This window comes from Odontomachus brunneus, unplaced genomic scaffold (assembly GCF_010583005.1).
Source record: "Odontomachus brunneus isolate Ranch 3 - 2012 unplaced genomic scaffold, Obru_v1 Obru_scaffold_200, whole genome shotgun sequence".
Classification (NCBI taxonomy): domain Eukaryota; kingdom Metazoa; phylum Arthropoda; class Insecta; order Hymenoptera; family Formicidae; genus Odontomachus; species Odontomachus brunneus.
In genome coordinates, this window is record NW_022639650.1 from 334,874 (window position 1) to 352,462 (window position 17,589).

Here is a 17,589-nt window from a genome sequence, read left to right on the forward strand (position 1 = left end):
GGGGGGGGGGGGGAGGACTGTCTGATCTTAGAGATCGAAAGAAAGTGTGATGTTCTTTCCATAAAACTTTCGTTCATCAAAGTTGCATCAAACCTTCATCAAAGTTGCATCAAAGGCTCATCGAAAATTCCGAAAGTTTACGCGGTGCGAATCTATGCTACGCTGCTTAACATTCCAGAGCTACTACGTTATTTGCATTGGACCATGAATGTACTTGCTATCTCCCCCTTTTTTGTGGATCTTGGTCCTCTCTCTCGCAAATCCTCTTCGAATCCTCTCGACGCTCAATCTATCGCGCAATCCTCTCGTCAGCGAGGCGCGATGATTCATTCGCATGCGAGCGCACATCGAGGAGGGATTATAGGCGTGCGGTGTGTGTGTGTGTGTGTGTGTGTGTGTGTGTATATGTGTATATACGCCTGCCTGCCACCGCCTCGTGTGTATCGCCGTAAATAAATTACGGTCCCTCTCGGTTAACGCCGCGGATCTCGACATATGGTCGAGATTGTTTGCGCTAATTAATAACAGCGTGCGTTCGCGAGATTGTGCGTATGCACGCGCGCTTCCCCGACCTGAGTGTGTGCAGCACTTCGCGCAAAAAGACGATAGTCGGAGATACTGAGGTAGATACCGGGCAACACCTTGTAGAATCGTAGGAATTCCTTCTCGCGCGGAAACGGATCGTTTCAGGAAGTGCAGAGGTAAACGTTATCGCGACACTAACGTAAACAGAAGCGTAATTCAGCACGCGTTTGGACACGGTGCGTTTTTGGCTTCAGGGGAGAGTATGTCGATGATAAAAATAGTTGAAAAAAAATAAATGATAAAAATATGACATCGACGATGTCGATGCTCGCGGATCTAATCTCGTCCCGCGAATTAATAAGCAAATGCGCGACGCGCGATCAGTACGCGCTAAATGCGCGACGACGCTTGTTTGAAATGAAACCGGATTATCCAAACACCGGATACGCGATTATCCAAACACGACCGATTTCACCATCGTTCATTGCACGGAGCACGTACCAAGTGCTTTACGATGAGCACGAAACGGGCACTTAACAGCTTCACGCCGACACTGCAGCGCGCACGGCGCCGAGGAATTCCGCGTGTTCGAGAAACACGGGAGGGAGAACTTGAAGGGTCGGCAGAGATTTAAACACGACGCACGAATTCAATCCCGCGGGGCTGCCAAGAATAGCGGAAGAAACAATAACGACGTTCCCCGATGAACCTCCTGACAGCGAATGTCAAACAGTTTAGATGAGTATAACACTAACTCTCAGAAGATAGCGCGATATCGATAAATAAACATAGCTTACATGCCAGTCGATAAATATGTACGGTTAAACGATTAGATATTGCACCAGCAAAAGACGTACTATTAAGTCAGATAAAAAAAAGATAAATAGATTAGAAATCGATAAGAAATAAAATAATTTAATGTTACTCAAAAAGATTTCCCTGCAGTAATTAAAATGAAAATTATTTAGAGAAAAACCAAAATGGATAAATGACAATTTTCTAGCAGATACAAAAAACAGCGAAAAATTTTAACTATAATATTTAGAATTCTACCTGGATCAACGAAACATTTTTTTTTTGAGTGATTGAGAGGAGATCGATGTTACTCAATGTAACTCAAAAAGTAATATTTAAAAGATTTCCCTGCAGTATAATGAAAATTATTTAGAGAAAAACCAAAATGGATAAATGACAATTTTCTAGTAGATACAAAAAACAGTGAAAAATTTTAACTATAATATTTAGAATTCTACCTGGATCAGCGAAACATTTTTTTTTGAGTGATTGAGAGGAGATCGATGTTACTCAATGTAACTCAAAAAGTAATGTTACTCAAAAAGATTTCCCTACAATATAATGAAAATTATCTAGAGAAAAACCAAAATGGATAAATGACAATTTTCTAGCAGATACAAAAAACAGTGAAAAATTTTAACTATAATATTTAGAATTCTACCTGGATCAGCGAAACATTTTTTTTTGAGTGATTGAGAGGAGATCGATGTTACTCAATGTAACTCAAAAAGTAATGTTACTCAAAAAGATTTCCCTGCAATATAATGAAAATTATCTAGAGAAAAACCAAAATGGATAAATGACAATTTTCTAGTAGATACAAAAAACAGTGAAAAATTTTAACTATAATATTTAGAATTCTACCTGGATCAGCGAAACATTTTTTTTTGAGTGATTGAGAGAAGATCGATGGGCAAGCAGCGATGGAGCTCCTCGATAGGAAAACGCAATAGTAACTTAAGTATTAAGTGTGTGTGTAAAATATCATGTAAGCAATATTAGTATATGTGCAGTATAAGTGTATAAGTAATATTAAGTAATAATATATATGAGCAATGTCAATTTAATAATGATATCTCACATATACATACACGTTGTTAAACACCTCAATTAAACGACCCACCGCGGTGTGGAATTATTCCTGCTGGTTCAACGTACGATGATCTGATTTCTCGGGTAACTCGCCAAGCTGTACGCTGTCTGAGCGACATATCTCTTAAATAACTATCACGTACGTGACGGACATACTGCGAATACGCTGTTCATGTCGACGCTTGACGAACTGAAATGTAACGGTGGCAGGCGAACGATAACGCTAATCTCGCCTACTTTTACGATAGAGAGGTACGTATTTGCTCATAGTGGGAGAAGAATATAAGTACCCACGCCCTATCTCGCGATACCGTTCGAGCACGCCACGCGCGCGTAATGCCGCCAATGCCGCCAATGCCGTAGACATATGTGCACACACTCATCACAAGCTAGCTGACATATGTACGTGCGTGCCGCATATGCGCAAGGTCGACATGACCTGAAGAGCACGAAATCCCGATAACAAAAGTGGCGTCGTGCCGTCTCGCGCGTACGTCATGCATCGGCGAATCATCGCGTTCCTTCTCGGCAACGACTCCGAATAACGCATGTCGCATATTATAATAAAGTACAATCGTAACGAAAGGAGAGTATGACTTTTAGGCGATTTGGGGACTGCTAGGTGAACGCAAATTTCCTATTTTTTCCCGTAGAATTAAAAAATAGACCTTAAAATTACGCCAAATAAAGAGAAAAATAGTTATAAACATTTAAACGTGGATTTTCCCTGAAAATCATGCATTTTTCAACACTGTTATCTTAAATATCTTTGACCTTTTTAGAGGTGCTAAATCTCACGTTGCATAGGAGACTTATTTTCTCAAAACTTGATAATGATATGAGAATATACTCTAAGCAGCAGAGAAAAAGCAGCAGTCAATTAAAAAAATATTAACTATCAAAATAGTACAAAAGTGATTTTGTAGTTCAGCTTTTTCAAGATTATACAGGGCATTAATAAACGAAAGCATATAAGGAGTCTCTTTTCGAGCATATAGTAGCTTTCGCCGCTCAAATCGCTCCACTTAAGGCAGAGCTCGGAATTAGTTGCCCATTTCGGCCGATTGACTGTTACTTTTTCTCTGCTGCTTAGAGTATATTCTCATATCATTATCAAGTTTTGAGAAAATAAGTCTCTTATGTAACGTGAGATTTAGCACCTCTAAAAAGGTCAAAAGTATTTAAGATGGCAGTGTTGGAAAATGTATGATTTTCAGGGAAAATCAACGTTTAAATGTCTATAACTATTTTTTTCTTTACTTGGCATAATTTTAAGGTCGATTTTTTAACTCTACAGGAAAAAATAGAAAATTTGCGTTTACCTAGTGGTCCCCAAATCGCCTAAAAGTCATACTCTCCTTTGCTAAGATGGATACAAGTGGCCGGCAAACATTGTGAAATCGCAGATGTTTTGTGCTTAATCAATATAGATGACAGAAACAGAATTTCTGTCTAAACTGTTGGTGAAATTTAGCACAAGAAAGTCTTCGTGAAGCGTTCATTCAGATCAAGATCAGTCACACTATAAAGGCGACTGTGATAAGCAAAAAAGCAACGAGAGATAAATGAAAATATATGGTTCTCACACTCACCTAAATTGCTTGATATTTATAGTAGCTAGAATACTGCTGCTGCTGTAAGTTCTACGTATCACAGACAATTTCCCAGCAGATACAAAAACCAACGATAAATTTTAACTGTGACATTTAGAATTCTATCTGGACTAACAAAATATTGTTTGAATAAATCTTTCGTCTGTTCGCGCGCAATAGCGCGAGAAAGTCGTTAAGATTAAAGTACGTACACAAAAATATCGTTCTACTGATAAAAAAAGTGATTGCTCAAAAGAAGAAAAGTTTACTTCCTTTCTTTTGCAAGCAATGGTTATCTTCAACAAAAAATATGTTCTTTATAATATAATCTTAAAATATATTCGTCAAATTTAAAAATGTAATAAATTTAAAAATTGTCACGTAATTTTTCTCCTGTGTATATTGAGAGTTCAAGTATCTGTATTTAAAGGTCAAGACAGTAAGAAAATGTTCATCATTAGGTACGTGTCGGAAAATTGGTATCCTTACCTTACCTAATCGCTCAAGCGGTCACTCAGTCTGAGAGGCGCTAAACGTTTCGTTTGTTGGACGTGTAGGGTGGAAAAAGAAGACGCAAAAGGTACAAGACGTTTCCTATGCTCACAGGCCGGCATAAAGGGCGTATTCACGCGACTGTTCCCCAGTAAAGCGCAATAAGCTAAGCACTGTTTCCCGACCCGAGGCCACGCGCGGATCGTAGCCGCGCCGTCGAGAAACCGAACGCCAACAAATTAGGATCTCGCCTGCGTTTCCTGTCAGCGAGCTCGCGTCCAGGCGTAAACGCGGTATGCTCGCTGAGAAGTATCCTAGAGATAAGCCGATGAATGTAACCGGGGAGGCTCTATCCGGAAACCTGTTCGAGCTAATGGGATAATTGCACGGCCAGATGATAACCGTAACGTAGCCTCTCAGGGACGAAAGTCCGAGAGCGCAAAATACCACGGTGTATTTTCAGCCGGACGTTTCGCAAAGAAGAGGAGAACGATATTTAGTCTCGACACTCATGGACGTCGACGAGTCAGTATGTTGTCAATTCGCTTCGAATCGATAGGGAAGACCGGGGCTAGATGTCCCATGTTTCAAAATGTCAAAGTCACAACTTCTCAAGACAACTAATTATCGTGATAGACCGTACACACATGATAGATTTTTCTACGTATTAATGCCCGTCACGATTCTACTAAGAGTGTATTTTGTTTTACAATAATCAAAATACAATACAGCAACGTGGCCATCTTGCTCTGGTAGGTTTAATTCTCCAGTATAACACAGAGTAAAAAAAGGTCACATCTGAAATATATATCCTGATTAATAGCAACGCAGTTTCCGCAAGAATTCTCCACACAATCCTCTTGCCAGCCCTTAAATATGGGCCAGCTTTTTATCTCGACCGTCCATATGCTGGATTTTAATAATTTTATGAATCAAATTTCTTTTATTATCCCAAACAATGTATCGTATACTTGCAAGAAACTTCATTCTAGCTAATAACACGACGCTTACTCACGAGGGAGAATATTAATATAAAATTTCGGGAGGTTCGGAAATTTATTTTGCGCTGCTACTAAATCAGTTTTTTCTATTTTTTAACTGTAATATTATTCCGACTTTAATGAAATTCAGGGGAAAGCATCTATGCTTTGAAGGGACCATTCCACGATTTTATATCCGCTCTTTCTGTCAAGATCAATACTAAACAAAAATACATGAATAACATAGCTCTGAGGCTATTCAGACCCGGCCTTCTCTGCTATTCAGACCCGGTCTTATCACTGTGATCGAGACGCTGCTATCGCGCCATTATCTGAGAAGACGTAAAAAATAATCGTAGGAGCACAGAAATATCTCTGTTTACGCGATTGCGTCTCAAGTGGGCGATGCGTACGGAGGTCTGCGAGCGGGGCGTTTCCTCATGCGAGCCACGTTTTTACCGTCGCCGCGAGATAGATCGCCTCGCGAGCGCTCGGAAAGCGAACGGCGTGCGATTAATTGAGGCATCGCGCAGAGGGAAAAGCGCGATGCGGGGAGAATGCGATTGCACCTGATTATGTTAACGATTTTGTCGCGCGGCCGAGAGGAGCCAGGCTCGCTCGCCGGCGCTTTTCGCCGGCGAGTCGGCAGAGCATAGGCGCAGCAAACGCCAAGGTGGCTGCCTTGCCGCGGGCGAGAAAGTATCCGCACGTACGTGGTGCATAAGTTGCGTGCAGTTGCTGCACGCGTGCTGCAAGGGATACACAGCGCGCTGCGCGTTCCATATATGTACGGACCGTTTATTTTAATCCTCGCCCTCTTTAACCTCCTCGAGCTAGAGACTCGCGGAGCCGTTAAGCGTTTTCGCTCAATTTACCACTCGATTCCACCTAGATAGAGTGTGCCTTCTCCCGCCGACTCGGCCGAGACCTACGTTAGTTGTTTCGACCTTACAAGATTGAAAATTAATTGCTGATAAAGCTGAGAGCCTTAATAACTATTTATACAGAGTTCTCCAGATGCCGCGGATCAAATGTGTGATACCGTAAACGCGCGCCTAGCTAAGCAGAAATTGCGATCTGGACGGGTAAACGGTGTGCCTGAGTTCACCGCTAAAGACAACTATCTTGTACCGGAGAAATTTAGCTCGTCATAATGCGAAATTCAAGAAGCGAATAAGTATGAAATAAGAATCAAATTGATCACGTTATGTGCGAGATGTACGACGAGTGTAGACTGTTAAACTCTTGTAAGTGAAACGCGTGTATGAGTTGCACAGGTTCGTCCGGTGGAGCGTGTTGTTCTAACCTTCGCGTAAATCGCGCGGTATACTTGGCCATCCCATACACTACTCCTATACAAAGATGCGGCAACGATAAAGCAACGTAAGAGAACGCTATATATGATGCGCGTAACAGCATTACGTTTAGAATTACGCGCGCCGATGGTATCTGATGGATTTTCACGCGGGCAAAGTTCTGTGTTCGGTTGTTAGCGTGCCGGTTGATACATCGACGATAAAGAAATGGCGAATATAATGATAGCGTAATGTGAGCACAAGTCTTACGCGCTTACACTCTCTCGCAGCGCGTCGTGCTGCGGCATAAACACATAATGCCACATTCACAATGAGCAATGTATCTTCGCGCCGGCGGCGAATCGGCCAGAAAAGTCGGCGTGAACGGCCGTAAGCGGTCGCGTGCAAACGCGAATTTAAACCCTCCAATTTATGAACTGCGCGCCGCGCGCTCGGTGTCCGGGATGAATCCGAATATGCGCGCCTCTCGCGCTTAGATTTTCCACCGTAAACTCCATTACGAGCGGGATAACCGGCGTCTGTTTGCCAGAGAGGGAATATTGTTCGCGCCACGAGAACCGACGACGGCTCAACTTTTTCATGCATACAAATGACGCCAAATGCACGTTTTTCATATGCGAATAAATGGTCCTGAACATCTTCGCTCCTATTCAACGGAAGAAACAGCGACATTAGGCACCACTGTTATTCGTTCAACCAGATGGAGAAGTCTTGTCCTTGACGAGAGAGATCGTTTAACGCTGCAATTATCGATCGTATGTAAATTCGGATCGCGGTGGGTGAAGTAAAAGTGCCAATTCCCGGACACGTATCTGATTCTGGACATTCTTATTATTTTACTTTTTTTAAATACTTAGATATTTCAATTTTATTTAAATGTTTAAGTATTAAATTTTCAACGTCTATGTACATAAAATAGAATATCTGTTTGTATGTTAACTCCTATTATAACTCTTAAATCTTTTGGCCGATCTGAATCAAATTTTGCATAGTTACTCCCTAGGATCCTATGGAAAATATAGCTTCTAATGAAGCTAATTTATTGAATATACATATACATGGACAGAAAATATTTTATATATCTTTTGTATAAATTCTTTTAAAATTTTCCATGTTTTTAATAGTATAGGAATAGACTCTGTCATTAAAATATATTTTGCTAAGGAACATATAGCAAACTTTTTAATAGCAAACTACAGTTTCCTGAAATGAAATAGCACATATGAGATAAAAAGCTAATAAATTATTGCAGAATCTATTTCTAGGTTACAAAATTCTGAAGTAAATTTTACTGTAAAATTTCCTCCGTACATAGATTTCATGTTGAAAGTTTAAATATCCATATTTAAAGACCAAAACAATGAGAGTTTCAAGAATTAGGCACGTGTCCGATAAAGCATTGGTGCTTTATACCAGCTCGAATGCTTGTGTTATCACATTCGTATTATAAAAAGATTGTCACGTCGCGAAGTTTAGCCCGCGCGATAAACATAATATCGGCCTAATCCGATCGATGGTCTTCGTCGAGAAAAGTTACCGTCGTCGATAACTTCGCGGGGTTATTCCCATATAGCGATCCTCACGTACACGAGTCATGTGCATCGGTATGCGTGCTGGAGAGGTAGTAGGCCAGCACCATATACGGATCCTTCGTTCGTGCCGTGGACCGTCGAGGAGAGGTTGCTCTGGCCATAGCGCGAGCCAAAAGAGAAAAAGAGAGAGAGAAAGAGAGAGAGAGAGAGAGAGAGAGAAAGAGAGAGAGAGAGAGAGAGAGAGAGAGAGAGAGAGAGAGAGAGACGAGGACCGGTACGGCTTCGCGTTCGCCAGGTTCGGGTGTACGACGTTCGAGATGTCCCACATGCGAACGACATTTCGAAAGAACGATCTTCCTCGGGAATCAACAAGGATTTTCGATACTTTTGAGCTTCCTAATGTCAAAACAAACGGTCTCAAAATCCCGATCTCGTCTCGGTGTGACAGAAAGAGAGAGAAAAGGGGATAGTGAATGCTGGGCGACGAATGCGTGGATTTCTTATTCCGCTTTCGTCTCTTTCGGCGAAACTCATTACCGACGCGTGCGTGGAACTTTGCCAGATGCGCACCATGTGTACGCGTCTGTCGTCGTTCCCTCGACTTCCTTGTCACCCTCCTTTTCTTCCTCTCGTCATAGTCCACTTGTTCGACCTTCGAAAATTTAAATCACAGCACCCTCATTCGCGCGCGCGCGCATACGCATACATGCACACGCGAAGTAATGGGCGTGCTCGAGAGTGTGGGTGCAGCCGAAACTGGTTCCTGGCCCTTTTCTCGCGGGTCTTGTAAATTGGAGGAGACGAGCCGAAATCAAGACATCATTGTGAGTGATAACGACGGGAAGTCCGAACGATAAGATTCCGCGCAAGAAACCTGATGGAAAGCTCCGCGATAATGTTATCTTGGTTTTCAATAAATAAAACGCTTCCTTATCAGATTTGTGTTTATGACACTCAGTTTAAATATAGCTTTTCTTACAAATATATCTTCTAAAAATAACGCAATATATCTCTCCTAATTTTGAGAAAAATTGTAGCACGTACTGTCGAGACCCGTTGGGCACACGAAATTTAACACGACGCGTCCCCCACACGTCCGCCATCGCGATGGACTTGGGGAAACTTTTGAATCAATATCACTTATCGTGAAGTCACGGCGAACGAGAGTTCTGCAACTGGTTTCGAGTTCTACGTGACTAGGAAAAATGATATACGAGCGTTTGGACGGAGACGTGATCGAACAATGACGATTTCAGCGCATGAGTATACCGCGGACGGTGTATTCACGCTTGAAAATCCGGTAATAGATTCAGCTTCGCGTCCGTGCGCGATAAAACTCCGGCAAAAATCCGCTCCTCTGAGATCACGTGAACACGCAGGAGCAGTTTACTTTCTGACTAGTTGCGTGGTTCACAAGTAACACTACCCAAGTGCCACAAGCCGATCTTCTTGAAACTTTGCACACATGTAGAGCTATGTGAACCTGGCACCCCTTTGAAAAAATAATTTTTTTCTACGTAAAAAGTTAGCATTTTGTTTGTAGTTGTTTGTAGTAACAATAATTTCATTTGTAGTTTCATCCATTAAAAATTACAGAAATTAAAAAAAAATAAGTAGCACCTCATTTTGAGATATCTCAAATCTTCAAACGTTGACGTTTTTAAATTGTTTGTAGTGATTTTCGTTTCGTTTGTAGTCGAACCGTTCAAAAGTTACAATTTAACGACAATGTAACTTTTGAATGTAACTTTCGACTACAAACGAAACGAAAATCACTACAAACAAATACAAACGATTTAGAAACGTCACCCGCTTGCAGATTTGAGATATCTCAAAATGGAATGCTACTCATTTTTTTAAATTCCTATAATTTTTAATGGATGGAACTACAAACGAAATTATTGTTACTACAAACAAAATGCTAATATTGTACGTAGAAGTAATTATTTTTTCAAAAGTCGGATGCCAGGTTCACATAGCTCACATGTAGTACATCGAAAAACATTAGACACGTATTTTTTTATTTTGAGCAAGGCATTTTAAGGTTAGAAAACGCATTCGAAAATTTAACTTTAGCACCATGATAATGCTACTCCTGAGCGTCATTTTTTTACAGCTTTTACGACATTACTCTATTATAATTTCATTGTCTGAATGTTTCTGAAGTCGCTAATTATGATTTTGACATTAGTTTTGCGAGATTCAAAATGGCGGACCGAAATCGCACATTTCAAAGACTTTATTCAAAGTCAGTTTCGAAGAAGTTTTTTAAATCTCGCAAAACTAATATCAAAATTATAATTAGCGACTTTAGAAACGTTCAGACAATGAAATTATAATAGAGTAATGTCGTAAAAACTATAAAAGAATGACGCTCAGGAGTAGCATTAGTTATGGTGCTATAGAGTGTTAAATTTTCGAATGCGTTTTCTAACCTCAAAATGCCTTGGTAGCCAGAATAAAAATACGTGTCTAATGTTTTTCGACGTACTACATGTGTGCAAAGTTTCAAGAAGATCGGCGTGTGGCACTTGGGTAGTGTTACTAATCAGATATATGTACCTCTGCTCGTTACAATGCCCAGCATCCGTTCTCTTTCGAGAGAACCGCGCGGATACACCCGTAGCAAACAACAGCTAGTATTGCCGAACCACCGCGGATGCAATTGAGAACAGTAGCCGTAAAGAGACCGGCTTGCCGTAAGTTATTGCTCCTGTTGCCACTAAGATGTCACAATATTACAATCGGCGGAGGGAAAGTTTCGATTTCGCGGGTTTTGTGAAACTACATCGCACGATATAAGTATATTTTATGTTGTGGCGAATAAGGTAAAAAAAAAGGTAAAAGTCTGATGCGTGCCTGAACACGTAGCTAACTCTGGACGTTCTTATCATTTTGTTCTTTAATCACGAATGTTTAAACTTTCAATGTGCAATATGCGTGTACAAGGTGTCCAACTTATACCTCGTGTACATATAGATTAGGTCAAACTCTGGACATGAAATTCCTCTACCATTCCGCAAACAACCACAAATTTTGAGTTATTAATTAAATAAGATTAGCGAATGATCAAGCGCGATACGGCAGATCAGCTGTGATAGCAACACCTGCATGCTTGCAGATTAGGTGACTGAACAAAAAAGTGCTCTATCATTTTACAAATGACCACGTAGTAATTAAATTTTTGAGTTAGTAATTAAAGAAGATTTGGCAGATAATTGCGCGCAATAATGCATCAACGTTATTTAATTAATAACTAAAATTTGGTTATCTACCATTTGGTTATTTGTAAAATGGTAGAGGAATTTTGTGTTCATTTTGACCTAAACTATAATACATGTACACGAGGGACACTTTGCGTCAGACACTCTGTATATTCGATATATGTATACATATATTTTACATTGAAAGTTTAAGTAATCGCTTTAAGAACCAAAACATAGGAGGGTCAAAACATAAGGACAAAATAAAAGTGCCCAGAGTTAGCTGTATGTTCAGGCATTGGTGCTCTTGCGTTAATTGATTCGTGTCTCTTGTGTTGTTAGCCTAAAAGAAAGAGAAAAAAAGAGGCGATCGAAATGGTACCACGGGAACCCAACAGCGCTCGGAATATTCGCGCCCCAACGGAATTGATACGTCCGCGAAAACGAAAAGACACATCACGTTGAAGAAAGCCGCAAAGCGTGCAAAAATCAAGCAACGGTGAAATTACAGTGATTAACCGGTGCGCGCCCACTGGTTAGCGTGCTCCGAGGGGCGAAGCTTTTTTCTCAACGAGTTCCTCGTTGGACACGCCGGTCTCACTTACACTTGATTTTCGGTAGGTGCAACGGTGTGCCCCGGCCACTTACTACGGTCTCGTCTCATCGTCTGGAATCACGCGGCGTTTTTAAAATTTTCGACCTGCACCCGACAGCCCTCGACAATGGCTGACCGCGGGGGTTCCCAAAGAGCGAGGAGCTCGTAGCCCCTCGAGCTCACAGTCCTCAACAAAAAAAGCAGCCCTTCGCTAAGGTCTCTGGATATCATCTTGCGGGCGAGACTACAGTGGCGTAGACGTTAGAAAAGGTCGACGCTAAATCATGTTATGGCAGGGAATCGGTACCGACCGAAAGTAATTTCGAACGACGTTTACAAGATCACCGCGGCTCCCCTGGTTCCACGAAAACGCGTCAAAGATAATGTATCCACGGAAGACTTTATGTTAATTTCATACCACGCAGTAGATGGAAATCGGGCTCTGCGTGGCCGTGTGTCAAAGTGTAATGCAAACGTATAAAGGGTAAATGTAGGAAAGGGTCGCGTCGACTTTTATGACGTTCATAAATAATCTTCCTATACTTTGGAAGAGCGGTTGGAGCGAAAGTTTCGCCGAATATTATTATACCGTCTTAAAAATTCATCCGTTTAGGTATGAATCTCAATGCCGCCACTAGTGTTTTTATTCCAAGATTTCGATATAAATCGAAAGGCGTGATTACTTTATTTCCAAAGTTTCCTTTCAATTCGATGCCGAAATGTAACGCGTCGTGGGTGATTTTACGCAGACTTGATTTCACGAGCGTATTCCTCGTTCCCTCCGTGGCGAATATATTCGCACTACAGAACGGTCGGCCACGAAAACGGAAGTAAGCGTAAATTTGCATGACGCCGCGCGATATTCGAGCGATAGCGCTCAAATATGAAACTCGCCATCCGGGGAACATAATATCCGTCACACACCAGCTTCCCTTTGATCGTCTCGAATTCGTCGTTCCATCAACGCGGACGCGTGTCTAATCTAGGCGGGATAGATATAGCTTTGCGCACACGGAGAGTTTCGTGCTGTGCACCGGGGATTTCGAGAAACCGGATATTTTCCTCGGCCCCGAGGAAACGCCGTAGGTAGGTTGTAATTACGACCGGTGCCCAGGCTAGGATCGGCCACGGGATTAAGGGAATACGAAGAGTGCAATTTCGCGAAACGTGTGGTCGAAACCTCTATTATGCAATCTCGTGAAAAATACAAAATTTACAAACAAACGATCCAGACATATGGAAGTTGCAAATGAGGGATGTCACAAATGCGAGAAGAAAAGACAACAGATCACGTAGGCGCAATCCGAACTCGAAATTTTAGCCCTACGTTAAACCTTGAATTTTACCACGCAGTAGAGTTTGCTAAGTTAGCAAAGTGGGTTCTAATAATGCAATTTACTAATATTTTAACTCTGATGATGTCCGAAATTTCCCTTTTCACTTTCTAGCGTCACAATAAGTTGTATTATAGGCTTCAGAATCTCAAAATAGGTGTTGAATGGAATGGCGAGGCTGAAAGTAGGATCAAAATTTCGAGGGTAAGTGAAACAGAATTAAAAGAAATTAATATAGGTTTCAGAGTATTAAAATAAGTGTTAAATGGAATAGTAAGGTTGAAAGTAGGACCAAAATTTTGACTCGGAATTACGTGAAAGTCAGTGGTCCACTACGGGGAGAAATATAATTTTGCGTAGAGATCCGGTGCTCGATTAACATCGTTTGACGATTAATACGGCTTTAACGAGACTGTTATCTGTTCGCGCAAGGCTAGGGCCCAGCTTCGTGGCCGTGACTACAGCTCTAATGTACGGCGGGAAACGCTCAGAAGACGCTGTCCCTGCGCGACGCTCGGCTTTAATACCCTGCATAATCCTATTACGATACCGAAATGCTCCTATAATGTCTACCCGCCGGAGATTAAGACCGGCGCGAGTCATGAGAATCGACGGGGTTACACGTACATTTCGCGGGCGTAAAACTCGGGGCGGCGGATAGGGGAATAGAGGTAAGTCGCTCCGCGGCTTGTGTCGGATTTTAATTTATGTCGTGAGAACGGCACGCTGCGCGAAGGTCTTTCTTCAGCGGGCCGATAACTTCGGACACGCCTGACTTCTTCGCTCGTCCCGTCGCTTTCGTACCGTTACTTTTTCCGCGATAAACGCACCGCCTGATTAGCGCGGCACGTCGCCGACGACAGAAAGTTAGGCGCGCGCACGCGGCATCGTCCTGAGAAACTCTCGTCCGTGTTTGAAATCTCGTCATAAAGTTACTCGTATTAATTCCGAACCACCCGCGGACGCTGCTTAATGATGCTCGTGGAAATAGAATCTATTAGGGTCTTTCATCGGCTTCCCACACTGCTCGAGCGTTCCATCTCGCGCTCTCGTTTCCATATCCACTTCTCAGTGATTACGAACTTTCCCAAACCTTAAGTTTCTAGCAGTATACCAATCCATATCAATCTGCATTAGCATTAATTACCCGCTGAATCGGATAACCGCGCTAATATGGTGCAAAAATGCGTATCACATGTGGACCAAGCGGCGTCGTGTCTTTGGAGATATTTTATCGAGGTCGGTTATATATATGTATTCAGATATCGTTCAATCTTGCGTAAACTTAGCTTATGTTTTTAGGTCGTTCGACCTGGGTTACCTGTTTGGATACCTGTCTGGGTGGGTTTAACATCCATCAATACAGCGGTTCCCGAACATTTTCGTCGGTAGCCTGCGGTACGAAAATCTCTCGCAGCACCTAAACAAGATTCCTCTTTCTCTCTCATCCCTTCCCTCAACCTTTCATTCTATTTTTTTTCACTTCACAGGTAAACACAACGCTCAGAAAGAATAACACAGTTTATTCTTCCGTTTTTCGCTCGGTAATACTAACTATCGCTCCGGGTCTTCGGATTTGTGCAAGCCATCGAGAGATCTGCCACATGATGCAAATTCCACACGGACAAAAATACGCGCTCGCGGATAAACGGATGTGTGAAGCGCGAATCGTATAAATTATGGTCTTTTTGGTCGACCCTGCTGGCATGCCGTTACGTATGTCCGTCGGACGGACAGGCCATTACATTTAGACAGCCGGGCGTGCGCTTAAAGAGCAGCGGACCGAGTGCGACACGACGTGCAGACGCGTTTCGCGCAAGTTGCATGCGAATCGCGGGTGTATCTCGGTGAGAATTTCATGTCGGATCGCTTCATTGTACGCGTTTCGTGTGCGTCCGTCATAAGCATACGCAAGATGCCCGGCAGATTAACGCGTAAATGTTCCAGTAAAACGACACGGTCGCGCAATCGAAATCACGTGGCCTGTGAGCTACTTAAGTAGCATTACGGCCCAAAGAGTATCAACAATTGCCTCGCTCCGATTCTACATCGTCGAGATTATCACTCACTCGTTTCTGAATACGATAAGTAAGGTAAAAGTACCACTTCCCGGACACGTATCTATTCCTGGGCATTCTTATCGCTTTGATCCTTAAAAAAATCTTTAACATATGGAATACGTATCTATACTCTATACAATATATGTATTATTGAATTGTGCAATGAACAATTTCGGATTTTTAAGATAAAATTAAACGATAATATTTTTGTGTCGTTATAATTTCATGAAACAATGTATGCGAAGGATGGCGGAAGATCATAGATCTTCACACAGCGCATACATTGCATCACAAAATTGTAACAATATGAAAACAAACGTTTTATTTTTCGCGAAAAATCCGAAATTATTTATTACATAAGCCAAAATTTAAATATGATATATATTTGTGTTGAAATATCGCAATATAAAGTAATAAAGATATTACAGACTATTATTTCTAAAACTAAGCAAAATATGAAACTTTTGGTTTCTATCAACCGTTTGGTATTATTATTTAATAATAAGGTAATATTATTTGATAGTTAGTTTTTTTTTGGATGAAGACGTCTGTATTAAGGTAAATTCAAGGATACTTTAATTTTTCAATTATTAATATAATAGACTCTGTGATATATTTCTGTATGTAATTATAGATTAGAGAGACATATCTGCAGTGTCCTCACGATGCCAAACATTCTACATTCGCTTCGCGTGTACATTCGCCATTCCGCGAAACATATGTTTAAAATATCTTTTACGGCTAATAACGCCAAGTTTATTGCGCCTCCTGGCCAGGGTGTCACGCGGTCTGCGCGTCCGCAAGCGTATTACATTACGTTCCGTAATCTGCGGCACCAATTAACGCGATCCACGTTTGTTATTGTTATTCAACGACACGAAGAGCCTAGCGGAGGGGGCAAAATCGAGGTCTCCGATCGTAAAAGGCACGACATCTTCTTTTCTTTCTACCTTTCTCTTTCCTTCTCGCGCAACAGAGACGCCAAACGACACGAGGGGACGAGCTCCGATAAATTATTCATGGCCTAGACGACTGCGCCCGAGACTTTTATATAAATTTTTATAGGTCGCACAAGAACGAGGCGGTTACGTGTCTCCAGGAACGCGATTTCCTCGTATCGATCGATCGACGCGTCGTCCACGATGCACGGCGGGGGATACGTAATCCTTCTTTATCAATAAATAATGCAGGCAACGAAGTGAGTGCTTCTAACTCATTTACGATGTCAAGATAATTTCTGTGTATAATTAAGGTAATAATTCTTGATATTTGCAAATAAGTATACAGTGTCTCAATAAATGTAATAATTTCTATACAGAAAAAAGATTTCAATTTGTAAAACATTCTAAACGTTCAGCTGCATTAAAACAAAGCAGCAGTTGAGGCAACCGAGAGTAACTAGCCGAGCAGAAATCTCCTACAGGAATCTTTCTACAATCGACTTTTTCACCTGGTGATTCCCAGCTAACAGAAAATTTAACTACATTAATGGAGTTGTTTTTCACGTGTGTATACTTCGATAAGTAAAATTTCGATATCACTTCGAAGTGGCCTACTCAATATCCATTCCAAAGTCTAATCAACGATCGCAGTGGCGATACTTATCATCCGACCGTTCAAGCCAGCGTTAAATTAATCGTACACCCAATACAATAGTAAACAAATCACTTATCTCAGGGATAACTCAACTTTCGCAAGAGCGCGTATATCGTCTTATATCCACACGACCCTTCGCGTACTTCAGATACCGGCGATAACCAGCGAGAGAGATACGTCTTGAAAAATTAGTACGTCGCGATAACACGTTGTGGCTCTCGTCCGTTACTCGCCCGGTTCTTCCCCGGTCTTTAAATAACACGATCGTGCTTCGACGAGTACTCCCGCTGTTCTTGTGGATATCACGCGAAACACCACGTGCATACTGCGAAAACGGCATATACAAGCGCGTAATAAGCAAGCAAGCGCAAACAACGCACGCTCCGGAGCAATCCTACCACAACATCAAGTACGCCTAAATACGCGTCCGTTATTACTATCGCTCCTCACAGTAGTAGAAAAAAAAAAAAAAAAAAA

General features: G+C 41.7%; 1 protein-coding gene across 2 annotated transcripts in view; it reads right to left on the reverse strand.

Moving 5' to 3' along the window:
- Positions 1-17,589, reverse strand: part of LOC116852058 (semaphorin-5B) — a 114,452-nt gene that overhangs the window by 94,010 nt on the left and 2,853 nt on the right. Inside the window, exon 1 of one of the 2 annotated variants that reach the window (XM_032832035.1) lies at positions 2,412-3,048. The exons of the other annotated variant lie outside the window; for it this stretch is intronic. The gene's annotated coding sequence lies outside the window, so the exon portion shown is untranslated. Of the gene's footprint in view, positions 1-2,411; positions 3,049-17,589 lie in introns of those variants that run through there. 2 annotated transcript variants of the gene reach the window in all.